This window comes from Neovison vison, chromosome 1 (assembly GCF_020171115.1).
Source record: "Neovison vison isolate M4711 chromosome 1, ASM_NN_V1, whole genome shotgun sequence".
NCBI lineage: Eukaryota > Metazoa > Chordata > Mammalia > Carnivora > Mustelidae > Neogale > Neogale vison.
In genome coordinates, this window is record NC_058091.1 from 279,522,254 (window position 1) to 279,535,909 (window position 13,656).

At 33.1% G+C, this 13,656-nt stretch overlaps 1 pseudogene; it reads left to right on the forward strand.

Moving 5' to 3' along the window:
* Positions 1-3,631: 3,631 nt before the first annotated feature.
* On the forward strand, positions 3,632-3,747 carry LOC122898210 (annotated as a pseudogene).
* The last annotated feature ends 9,909 nt before the right edge of the window (positions 3,748-13,656 follow it).

Sequence of the window (13,656 nt, forward strand, 5' to 3'; positions counted from 1 at the left end):
TTTTTAATTTTATCTAAATCCCTCTTTCTTTACCTATTTTCTCAATGCTGCAGTTCCTATCCATTTCTACCATTGTTTTCCATCTTCCCACACTTTCCTCGTCTTTGCTTTCAACTCGGCTTCTCTTGTGTTTCTTGGTTCAGTCAGTCAGTTACTCATTCAGTCTGTTAAGCCTCTGACTCTTGATTTCAGCTCTGGCCATGACCAGCTCTGGTCATGGGATCAAGCCCCACATGGGGCTCCATGCTGGGTGTGGAGCCTGTTTATCCCTCTCCCGCTGCTCCTTCTCCTACTCACTCTCTCTCACTCTCAAAAATGAATAAATAAGATGCTCTAAAAAAAGAGAGAGAAAAAGCGAAACACTTTTTAAATGTGAAATGAATCTTTTATATTATGAACCACAGAAATTATTGTTTCGCCCTTCTCTGAAGGAAAACAGGACAAATTAATCAATTATTTGTATTATGATTTTTAAAAATCTATAATTATACAATATATTTTCATCCATGTAGTCCCAGATTATGCATGAGAGTGATTTTTAAGAAATATAAAATAAGGATAGAAATATCCTTTTATGAGATTACAACAAAGCTCTTCTTTTGCAATGTAAAATGTGAGGTTCCCATTTCTCATGTTTATCACAGGTGGCTGTGCAGGAGTCAGACTGCCTTTGTTTTCTCTTTTCCTTATTGCTCTGTTATACATGTCAGCTTCTGGGATGATTGAGCATCTTAGCCTATTAGAGTCAGGATGGGTTTGGAAGTGTGAGATGGGATGAGTGATAAGAGGGCAAACACTTGGGAAGGAAAAACAATTTCCTGGCATAATAAAATTTGAAGTAACCCACCAGCAAAGCAAGACAGGTGTCTCTGAGGTTCTAAATAATGGCACTTTTCTAACAGCACATTAGATGTGAAACAGCTCCTTATGGTAACAGCGAAAGATTAATAGGAACGGAAAATAAACTAAATTGTGTTAAGAATGCTATAGGTTTGTGTGTGTTTGCAAATTTTATATACATATATATGTATATATATAATATGTACTATTTTATATTTTATTATATGTGTTATATAGCATACATTGTATTACATATTAGAGAGTAATATATTTTTTATATATTACTCCATAAGATACTCTTGGTCTGAGAAGAAACTATGCTTTAATCATCACAGGAAGAAACTCTTGATGATCTTCCTATAAGGTAGAAAAGTAATGTGAAGATGCATTTAAATCTTAAAATAAATTCATTCCAAGTTTCATTTGAACCACATTGACTAAACACAAGCAAATCCTTGGGTGATATATGCCCTTAGGGAAGTCACTTAATTGGATAATTAAGGATTTACATCATCCTCAAATGGGTATCATATTCAGCAATGACCCTTGAATGTGATCTAATGTTTATGGGGAAAACCAAATAAATTTAGTTCCAAAAGAGACTGGGAAAGGGGCTTCTATTGGGAGAGATTGATAAAAATGGGAGAACCAAAAAAAAAAAAAATGGGAGAATCAACCCTCATGCAATATCATCACAGATATGGGTCTGTGAAAGATGGAATTGAGAACTGGGCTTAGAGGTTCACTTAAAATAAGTTAAAAAAAAAATGAAACTCATTCTAAGTTCAACTCAAAAATACCTACTGGACCACCACCATGTTATGATTTAGTTTTTCCCTTCAGTTTCATTCTAAGTTCACTAAGCTGTAATTTACACAAATGAAATCCACCCATGTTAAAAGCACAGTTTGATGAGTTACTCATCTTGTATCACTGAGTAATGACTATCAAAATCGAAATATAGACCATCTTTCAAAAAGTTCCTTTAAGTTGCTGTCCTTTTATAGGCGAGCAAGCTGAAATGTAGAGAAAGTAACCGTCTGACCCTGGGTTTCAAAACAAACTTGCAGGAAAGTCTCTTAACATTTAATTTAATTCACAAAGCTCACTGGAGAGCCTGCTATGCTCCAGTCACCAAGGCTAAAATAAAAGACAGAATGAAATGGCCTGGAGAAAGCAAGAGAGAGAGATGCCATCCCTAACCTCAAGGAGAAGCAGAAAAGCAAGGGGATTTGACAACTGGTCAAAATATAAATCAAAGGAAATGTCAGAACAGGGAATGCAAAAGGGCACAGAAAAAGAGGTACATGGCATCCTGAAGAAGAGGAGGAAACCAGAGGAGTCTTCAGTCATAAAGTGATCACTGAGTTTAGGTTTGATCCTCAAATTAGTGAGGAAGCACTTTGGGGAGGATTTTAGTCATTGATGTATTTATTCATTCTTCCAAGTAAGATTTACTTCAATCTCAGTATGTATCAAGCACCATGATAGGATCTGAGGATTCAAGGGTTTCTTATGATTAGAAATAGTGATGATGTGAGGGTTGAAGGATTTAAGAATCCCCAAAACATGTACTGATAAAAAGCATAAGGGAATATTAAAATATAAAATAAGGAAGAGCATGGTTTGATGGTGCAGGAAGACTTCCTCAAAGAAGTAGCATTTAAATTGTGTAAGATTTAGTAGAACATAAGGAGGGAAGAAATGTTCCGAGCAAAAGGAAAGGGTGTTGAAAGGAATGTGTAGCCAAAAAAAAAAAAAAAAAAAAAGAAGCCAGTGTGGGATACAGTGATCAAAAATGTAGGGAGACTGGAAGAAAATGGATAGAAAGACTGGGTTTTCCACTCCTCCTCCAAGCTCCTGTTTGGTGCTTCTCATACTTCAGCATCAATTCTGATTCAGTAACTATGGGATAGAGCCTGAGAATATGCATTTCTAATAAGGTCACAAATGGTGAAGATGTGCGATACTGCCCCTCTTTTTACAACACTCTACAATAGCCCTGCCAAAAGCCATCTTAAACATTTACAAATGAGAGTTACCAAAAGAATTAAACAAAATCATATTGCGGTTTTTAAAGATCACTCTGTTAACTATAGGGAAAAAAAGGAGGGTTGCCAGAGGGGAGGTGGATGGGGGGATGGGGTAACTGGGTGAAGGATTAAGGAGGGCATGTGATGGAATGAGAACAGGGTGTTATAAGCAATTGATGAATCACTAAATTCTATCTCTGAAGCTAATCATACACTATGTGTTACTTAAATTGAATTTAAATAAAAAAATTAAAAATATAAAATAAAAGATTTCTCTGACTGCAGTATGCTAATTTTCTTTTAAAACAGAGAGAAACCAAGTGCTTAAAATATAAGATAAAGTATCCCTTTTATGGAACCTAAACAAAGACATTTAAGTAAACCTAAATAAAAGTGCCAACAATGTAAATTAGATGATCATGGATCTTTATATCTTCCATGATGTACGGGAGAGTTTTCATCTTTGCGAAAGTGATCATGACATTTGGATTTTCTAAAAGAGACCAAGTAAATGGTGAATTATTTCTATAAAAAATTTTTCAAATGAGCAACCATAAGTTTTTAATTATATGCAAATATGCGTGTATGGGCCATTTTAAAATTAAGGGCCTCAAATTTATCTCTATTGATTAAAAATTATTAGGGGAAGCAATAACTGAGATTATTGCCAAGATTGCTTATATTTTCTGATACGAAGAATGGTTAATGCATTTAACATATAAAGAGCTTTAACAAATGAATAAGAATACAAAGATGAAGTGCTCACCTCAGCAATACATATACTAAAATTAGAGAGATACAGAAATGCTTAGCAAGGCCCCTGTGTAAGGATGACACGCGAATTTGTCAAATTTGTGAAGCATTCTATATTTTTTCTAGAAAGTTAAAAAAAATACAAAGATGAAAATCTTGGGAGAATGGTACAAAGGATTTGAATGGAAAAAACAAGGCAAATACCTGCTTTACTCTATTAAGTTCATGAACACATATCTGATATAAATAAGAGTAAAATAGATATGGAAGTCGTTATCTCATTCAATTTCATCAAACTTGTGAGGATTAAAATTATTGATACTAGCTAGTGTTGTAAATAGTGTGATAAAATAAATATTTTACATAGTTCATGGTATTCTAACTCATTGTCTTTTTGAAAGGATGGTTTGAGACTATCTACCAAAATTGTTAATGCATATATTGCTTAATCTCTAATTTTAATTCTAGGAAATCTTTTATGACACTTCCATTGCAGTACACAAAGAATTATCCTTAAGTTCGTTTAATATACTTTATATATAACAAAAAATTAAAGATAATATGAAAGTCAATAGGAAATTGGTTACATAAACATGGCATATTCATTTAATAATATGCAGCTTAAAAATTATGGAGATTATATATACCAATATGGAATAGTAATAATAGCTAACATTACTGAGTACATAGAAAGTTTGCAACTATCTGAGAATAATTATGATTATAATTCTATTGAATATTGTGTAAACTGAGACAGAGGTTGAATAACCTAATTAAAATTGCAAAGCAGAAACTTGATTTCGGCCCAGGCTATTAGTCTCTAATGAACTGCCCAGAACATGGTAAAGTCCGTTATATATACCCATATATGCATATACATACCTACACACATGTATAAGCTCCCAATTTTGTTTAAAATATGTAAGGATATATTTTTGTATGTACCTAAATCTCTGAAGGGATAAACAGTAAATAAGTATCTTATAATGCTTATCCCAGGAAAATAGGATCATTGATTATAGAACACTCATTTCTTATTTTCTGCCTTCTGTGGTTTCTTTATCTTATTACTCTGTGTGTTGCTTCTGTTCCTAAAAATACAAAACTAGACAAAAAGTAAAAGAAATATTTTGTTTGTTTGTTTGTTATATCTTAGTAGAGTTATATATCAAATGGGTTTGGAAAACCTCTTACAGGAAGTAACTTTTTTTAAACAAATAAATTTTTTTTTAAATGTGCATTCTTGTAGGTTTTTTAAAAGAATCAGGATATGGTTGATCTATTTTGGTTGTCACAAGATGATACACACTGTCACAAGTATGTCACATGATATATACTGACTGCCACTGCTGACCTGTATTTGCAGTAGTCTGCACTGATTTTTTTAATTTTTTTTTTTTGAAGATCGTATTTATTAGAGAGAGGAAGAGAGTCCACCAAGCAGGGAGCTCCATGTGGTACTCATTTCAGAACCTGAGATTAGGACCTGAGCCAAAGTTCAGATAGTTAACTTACTGAGCTACCCAGACGCCCTTGCACTGAGTGTTAACAACGTTTTAAGACAAATGAAGGGACAGGCAGGGTGGTTTCTTCAGTCCGTGTGGACATGGACACACTACCTGCTATCATGACAACAAGAGGGAATTTCTATTGCTTGCTGCCCAATTTAAGTTACTATAACTAATTTTCTAATTTACAAATGACATGAATATAAGATTATGTTTACTCAGAATTTACCTACAAAATAGACCGCTGCAGAGCAAATGGGATTATAAAACTTAGAAAACAATCACTGAGTTTTGACTTACTGTCTTTGTAGCTATTTTTCTTAAAGCCATCTTTATGAATTTTTTATATGGAAAAAATCCCCACAAAGATTTATCTAATATATGTCATATGTTTTTATCTATATTAAAAATTTGATTCTTTACAGTTGCATGGTACAAGTTATTCCCCATAAAGCCTCTGTCCCAATTTACCACCTAATGGGGAATGTTCATTCAGAGATTTAATCACTTCAAGGCCACATTCAATAAGAAACAGTGATAGTATTTATATGAAAGTCTATTTGGTTGCCCACTAAAGCTTTATAATATGTTTCTCCATTGACTTATTATTATCCTCATTTTTATACAATTCAGCTTAATTTGCTTTATTTAAAATATGACTTCTAGTTCAAAAATATACTAAAACACTTTCTCTTCATATTTTAATGGGCTAATTCATGGGAAAGTTGAAAATTAATAGTACTTAAGGGCCAAATTAACTTTTTTGGATAATTTTCTTGTATGACATATTTTAGTGTCTGGTTTTTAATGTTACCATTAAAATCATATTTCTCTTGTCATAATTTTCCATTATAATCATATAAAATAATTATATACGTTTGGTGCTAATGGGTTATCTTATTTTGCTGTAGCTGTACAATCTGAAATCCCCTACCATGAGTAATATTTAGTTCTACTTTAAAGTATGACTTTTAACATAAAAATGTGTAGATATTTTCATTTTGCATTTAGACATAAATACAAGATTCCTTTTGGGAACAAACTATTAACCTATTTATAACGTTTCACAGCATACAAGTTAGTGTACAAATTTAAATTTGAATCTATAATTTATAATTAAATGTTTTTCTATTAGAAGTTACTTTTAAAATTGTATCTTCAATTTTCATATTTAAGTAGATATTTTCATTGAGGAATTGATTCATGTAATCTTACTGCTTTTGAAGTATCTAATAAATTAATTATTTTAAATATTTTGTTTCCTAGATTAAGTTCTGAATAAATATGTTCTAAACAAATATGGTCAAATATGCTACTTGAGTTCACTGTAGCCTTTTAGTATTAGTGGTGACTATGTCTGTTTACACAAACAGCATCTCTGAGGAGTAAAGTTCTTTGTTCTGGCTGAGACTAGGTCTGCTTACTGGCAAAGCCAGTACCTTCTTGCCCTATTATTGACCTCGACTTTGACCTGGCTGGACCACCCTCACAGGAATGGAGGGTAATAAAGTCTTCTGGCTGACTCAAGCCTGAGTTTAAGCTAAGCAGATATAATCAATCACCTAAAATTAAGTGATGTGGTTTTGTGATGTGGACATTTACTGGGGACTGAACTGAGATCACCAAACACCATTCATTTAAGTCTTCAGGGCTGTTTCAGAGTGGGATCAAGGGTATTTTAACTAGTACTTCAGGAACTATTTACCAGATTCAGAGTGCAGAGATATGATCTTATGGCAAGAAAGAAAGGAAGAAGGAAAGAAAAGAAGGAAAGGAAAGAAAAAAGGGAAAAGGAAAAGAAAAGAGAGCGAGAATTTTAAGTAACAAGGATAGACATTATAAACAAGGAGTTAAACAGAAGAACTAAAAACTCCTTCAGGAAATATTAACCTTCTTAATTCATCTCAAACTTTAGATCAAACTCAGTAACAGCTCACATTTCTCAATTGATAAGGAGTATGTCTTTGCTAGCTAAAATACTTGTTTTTGTAAAATTAATTTTGGAATATTAGGCAATAATCATGCTGTGTTTAGATCTACTTTTCAGGATGCTATTTCAAAAGTCTTGCCTTTTCTCCACTCTGCCCCCATCTTTCTGAAGATCAAGATTCTCTTGGACTGTTTTAAATGACCCTAAATTCCAATCCCACTCTGACCTTTCCCTTTTTAACTTTATCCCTGGAATCCACACATTTTTTTAAAAGAAAAAAAAAGAAAAGAAGAAAAGACAGGTAGAATTCCCTTAACCAGGCAAAGTGTGAAGCTACATGAAGCACTCCAATCCATCCAGCAGGAATCAGAGTTGTTTTGTGTGTACTGAGGTTGGAACATCCCATCAGATGGTTGTCACCAATGAATGTGTAGTGTGGCTTAGAATAGAATTGAAACAACATTAACCTGTTTCTCTCTGACCAAATTCCATATGCTTCACTAGCACATGAGTTAGCTGGAGACCACATGTTAAGATATTTAGAACCTAATGTGTATACATGTTACTGGGATTGCATGTCATTTTGTCTAAACTAGATTGTGAGAGTCTTTAGAGAGTATATCTTAGATGCTTTATAACACTTCCCACAAAACCTATAGTACTGGCATGTACCATGTAGTAATCACTTGGTATTTATGAATGAGTTGATGAAGTTTATTCATTTTGGACTATTAGTCTCAATATCCTAAATAAAGTTTGAGTTCCTATCTATGCTCTTTGGGAGTCCTTTTAAAGCTACATGACATGGAGGATGTTTAAATCAAATACTATGCCATCTTGAAGGGAATAAATAATTTCCGGATGCTAGTGATAGAAAATCAGGATAGAATTCTCTAGGTAACTTCCTTGAATGGTGTATACTAGACAATACAAACCCCGATTCAGTAAACTCAGGAATTCAAAGTGGCAGAAGTAATTGTCTCTTGGTTACAAATTGGTCAGAATTTTTAAGTGAGCCTTATCATATCACTTCATGAAAAATATGATTTCTCTGAGAAGCCTCCCAGCACATTGCTTCCCAAGGTTGGTGGACTTTATGGAGTGCTTTCCTCCGGAGGCCAAGCAAAATCATCTCAGCTACCTGCTCATGAAGTCTCTGAGTTAAATACAGCTGTAAACAACCTCTCCCAAACCCTGAGAATTGCCTTTGCATGTCCCTTTCAAGTACCCAACTGGGGTACACCATTCGGTTCTGCTCCCATGGGGAGGATAACTCTTTGCCTTAAATGATCCTTCCCTTCCGCTCTTCTAGTTCACTTTCCACACTGTCCTTCCCCAAAGGAGATTAGGTTCTCGGCTAAATAAATAAGTAAATAAATAAGATTTTCCTTCACATAGAGATTGCAGATTGGTTTATACTTTTTAGGGTTCCTGTAATGAAATCGAGGAGGTTATCAATATGATTCGAGTATTTAAAGGAGGATTTTTTTTAACAAATGGACTTTTCCCAGAGCCCTTTTGCTATTCTAGATTTGTGTCTTCTTCTCTTCCCTCTATTGCCATAGAATAAACAATTATTTTAATTGTTTATTAAACAATTTCTTTTCAATCTACTGAAAAGAAGTCAACCACTTATGGTAGAGATCATTTTATTCAGATTTGGCATGTTGAAGGAAAAATATTTCAAGTATTTATTGATTTATCATTTCTGTTCATCAGCAAATCCATTTTATATGTTTTAATATGTATTTAGACTTATTTATTTTAAAACAATATTTTGACTTTAGGATATATATATGTATATGCTAGGATGACTTTAGGATATATATATGAAAATGCTGAATAAAATCAGAAGATCCTAACTAACTTTGTTACTTTGACATGTTATATGAACTCTAGGCTTAAGTAATCTCATTTAAAAAAGTATTTTAAGGGTAAAGCTAAGTCATCTCAAAAGTCCTTTCAAAACTTCTCATTTCCTTGATCTAGATGAGAGTCATAAAATGGGACCATGGTGGTGAAATGTAAAGTATAGGCTATAATAATTTCAGTTTTATCTTGGCTGCTTTATCATGTCCTGCTGTTAATTCCCCTTTGATTTATAGGAGTTAGGCTGAGCGAAATTTTGAAAAATACACAAACCCTTCCTGTAAATGTTAACATTTGTAGTGATGAAATAAATACACCTACATATTAAATGTGATGATTTTTCTTCCATGCAACTATTGAGTCCATACTTTTTCTCTTCTGGTTTTTCCTCTTTAATATTTAAATAGTATGTGTTGCTTTCAAGAGAATACACAGCTAAATCAGTGTCATTTCTGGAAAATGATGTAATATAAATATTCCCTGACTTTGTAATTGAAAATGATTTTTATTAAAGTCCCTCAGCAGTTTCATTTATATATACACATACACACACACACACACACACACACACATAATACATATGCATATCTTCATGATTTGGAAGTTACTGAAATGCCATTAAGAGATAAACAATTCTACTTTCTAAATATTTATACAGGGATGCTATCTAATGTAATCTAGACTAAAACAGCAGATATTAAAGGAATTGAGATACTTTCTAATTGTCCCAATAAAACAAAGTTATCAAAATATGTTTACCACTTAATATTAGGTTTGTAAAACATAAAATGTATGGATTTCCTCTACTTTGATGTTCTTACTCCTGTTTTCAACAAAGCAATTCTCAGAATGGCACTTAAGTTTTCAATTATTTTTACTCTTTTCAAAAAACCCCTTCAGAAATAAAAATTAAAAAACAAATAAAATATGCCTATGAAAATTGAGAAATATCTTCATACATTTGCACATGAATTCACTATTTACTGAATACCTACTAAGTGCCAGATAGTGGTCAAGGTACCGAGAACCTAGCAACTGGCTGAACATAGGGAGTCAATTCTCATGGAGTTTACATTTAAGGAAAGGGAGAAAACATATACAACTCTCTGAATAGGATCTTTGACTATTGAATATAAAAATATGTTATTATCAGAATGAAATCATTTGGCCGAAATTATTGGCAATTTACCCACAAATGAGGCAAATGCTGGAGAGATTGCCTTGATATTTGCTCAAAAATGACTTGATATTTGCTGTTTCAACATGTAGAAGACTAATTTTATTTATTTTTTTTAAGATTTTATTTATTTATTTGAGAGAGAGGGAAGGGGCATAAGTAGAGGGAGGAGCAGAGGGAGAGGGACAAGCAGACTATGCTGAATCCCATAGTTCTTGGCATAACTCCTTTCTGGAGATGATGGGGAAAAAGTCCCTAAGTAGTTTTATAGAGAAATAAATGAATATACTGAACTTTGAGAAAATCCCACAGTTAAGTCTGATTCAGAAACAATTCTATTCTATCACCCCCTTTGAAATAGAGATGAGACTTCTATACTTCTCAGGACGGATCTGAAATTAATTCATTAAAGCCCTTAAAGTGTCCTTAAAATTAAAATTGCTACATTGATCTAACCAAAGCATTACTATAAACTAAAACCTGCCACTTTCATTAGCCTTTATAGCTTGAAATGAAACTTCATTTCACTATTGAAATAAAATATTTTCATTTTTCTCTTAATTTCTGCTGTCTGTTTTGCCACAACTGCACATTTGTTATTCTAGTAATTACAGGAGACAGACTGCTTATAGGGAGTTAAGATACACAATATAGGGGCGCCTGGGTGGCTCAGGTGGTTGAGCATCCAACTCCTGATTTCAGCTCAGGTCATGATCTCAGGGTCCTGGGATCGAGCCCCATGTCGGGCTCCCTGCTCATCAGGGAGTCTGCTTGTCTCCCTTTTCCTCTGCTCCTCCTCCCTCTCAGTATGCTCTCTCTCTCATAAATAACTAAATCTTTAAGAAAAAAGATACACAATATTTGCTTTAAAAAGCATGAAAGCCAATTAATTGTGTGACCTTTAAGTGCTTTGTCAAGTTTCAGAAACACTGAAAGTGCTTTATGATTGATTAATAAAAGTAAGTAGACCTAGTGTTGCCACACACTTTTACTGGTGATCCAATAGTGGCAGGAAGAAACAATGAATAATTTGTGCATTCAACTGTTGGGAAGGTTTTCCTTTACACTGTGGATACCCAGGTAAGTCACTTTCAGCAGTCTTACTCTTGAGATGCATAAAACTTTATTGACCATTTTAATGTATGGTTTTGCTATGAAAATGAATAAGTGGGTAAATCATAAAATAAATACTTGATAAGTGTATTAATCTACTAATGTATTAATATTTTAACTATCCTTTTATGGCCTCAGACTGCAGTAAGATGTTCTACAGTTGGAAGGCCATTGTCACATCACCATTCCCTTACAGCATAACCTGGAACACAGGTTTATTGGCTTGCAAAATATATAAAATTGTAAAATGAGTGAACTTACTCATTAGCATACACACTGCTTTTCTAGTTTTTTTTTTCCCACTTATTAGGTATAAAAGTCTCTTTCCTCTGTGTATTTCATAGGTATGTAATATGTAACAAACTTCTATATATCATTTTTTTAACCTCTCCAAAATTTACCTATCTTCTTTCCCATACTTTTAAGTTTCTGCTCTCTACCTTATAAGACTGAAGTTATTAATTACCCAATACAGGTCAAGATGATAGTGTATGATAATGTTGCTATTATTCTAGCTCATGTAATTTTATTGTTTATACTAGGAAAAAATGCAGAATGTATCCTAAAATAAAGGAATGACTCAAATACTGAAGTGTATTAGTAGGTCAAGAAAAGGTTTTTAGATGTTTGAAAATCTAAAACAAATATTGTGATTTAAAAACAAAAGGCTAATAATATTTCTGACAAGGGGTGGGGGGAAATGCACTAGGCACAACAGATGGGTTGATTCTTTCTAGTGTGTTGTCCTTTCAGAAGTGGTAAAGTCACAGGCAACAATGTTTTCACTACTGGAAAAAGAGAAAGTAATGAACTAAAGTATTGAACTTAAGCTGTTAGAAAAAAAAAACAAAGGAATTATAAAGAAAAAAGACATATCTACAGAAAAAAAAAGAGTGGAAAAGTGGGGAGGGGAATTCTAGCAGAATAAATGATTATAAACTTAAACCAATAAATACATAGAATGATAGGCAAGTAACATAAAAATATCTGAAATATCTGTAGATACAAATTTACACAAATAGAATTAGAGAAACCTGTAACTAACTTAAATTTTAAAATAAATTAGATATGCAAGGAGATGTAATATTTATAATGAGGTGATAAATATTAGAAAATTCTCTAGTCTTGGAAAATATATGCTGATAAATTTTAAAACTTCAGTAACTGTGGACCACCTCTTCTTTATCCACTCATCTGTCGAAGGGCATCTTGGCCTTGTTTGGCTATTGTTGCTATTGCTGCTATGAACATTGAAGTGCATATGGCCTTTCTTTTCACTACATCTGTATCTTTGAGGTAAATACCCAGTAATGCAATTGCTGTGTCACAGGGTTGCTCTATTTTTAACTTTTTGAGGAAACTTCACACTGCTTTCCAAAGTGGCTGTGGCATACAATGGAATATTACTCAGCCGTCAGAAAAGATGAATACTCAGCATTTGCATAAACATGAATGGGCCTGGAAGGGATTGTGCTAAACACAATAAGTCAAACAGAGAAAAACAATTATCATATGGTTTCACTTATTTGTGGAGCATAAGGAATAGCATGGAGGACATTAGGAGAAGGAAGGGGAAAATGAGGGGAGCAAATCAGAGAGGGAGATGAACTATGAGAGACTATGGACTCCGGGAATCAAACTAAGGGTTTTACAGGGGCGTGGGATGGGGGATGGATGAGCCTAGTGACGGGTATTAAGGAGGGCAGGTATTGCATGGAGCATATCCAAACAATGAATCATGGAACACTATGTCAAAAACTAATGATGTACTGTATGGTGACTAACATAACATAATAAAAAAAATAAAAAACTTTATTAAAAAACTTCAATAACTGTATAAAAATAAATGCATTCCATCATTGCCATAGATAGAACAATTGGAAAAATGCATCTGCAATCATTTCTAAATGGTGCCACTTGTGAAGTGAAAAAACAAAACAAAACAAAACAAAACAGATAATTGCAATGCTTAAAAATTTTTCCAGCCAGTAGGAAATGAAGGAAAACTGATTCATTTCACTGAGCAAATATTGCCTGAGCATATAAAGGTTTTAAGATAGCTATATATGTATCTAGTATATATCTGTATGTATATGTACATATTCATATATACACACACATGCCTACATAGGTACACTTACATACATATGTATGTGTTTCTAACTTGAAATTATCATATAGGAAAATAATTAAAATATTTCTAATGTTAGCTGAATATTTCAAGACATATTTTGCCATAAGTCAGGAAATCCAATTCCAGATTTTTAGGCATGGTTGGCTACTTGGAAATATAGTAATTTTTAAAAAAACATGATATGTGAGATACTATATTATCCTCTTACAAGATTTCTAAAGGACAACTGATATTAAATTCAATTACCCTTAATTTTTTATGATAGGAAGTATTTTAAATTTACTTTACTCCTGATTTTT